Here is a 534-nt window from a genome sequence, read left to right on the forward strand (position 1 = left end):
TGCCCAGGGATGCCGGCCGCCTTGAGGCGCTGCACGGCGGCCTCCACGGCCTTCTCGTCGCTGACGTCCTCGCTGAGCAGCACCGTGGCGCTCTGCACGCGCGGGCCGCTCACCGACAGCCCGACCACGCCGGTGCCGTCGACGTCCAGGGGGCACCTGGGGAACGCAAGCAGAGCAGGGGCCGCTGAGCACGAGACAGCACGGAACGTGCAACGTGTTCGCAGGAGAGATCAGCCCGTGTGGCTCAGTGGTTGAGCGCCCACCTATGAACCAGGAGGTCACGGCTCGATCCCCAGCGGGGGGCGTGTAGGAGGCAGCCGGGCAGTGATTCTCTCTCTTCATGGATGTTTCTCTCTCTCTTCCTCTCTGAAATAAATAAAATTTACACAGGTGTAATAGTATATATAGCCCTGGCCGGTGTGGCTCAGGGGATAGAGCGTCGGCCTGCAGACTGAAAGGTCCTGGGTTCGATTCTGGTCAAGGGCACATGCCCGTGTTACGGGCTCGATCCCCCGGGGGGGGCGTGCAGGAGGG

This window comes from Myotis davidii, unplaced genomic scaffold (genome assembly GCF_000327345.1).
Source record: "Myotis davidii unplaced genomic scaffold, ASM32734v1 scaffold1622, whole genome shotgun sequence".
Lineage (NCBI taxonomy): Eukaryota > Metazoa > Chordata > Mammalia > Chiroptera > Vespertilionidae > Myotis > Myotis davidii.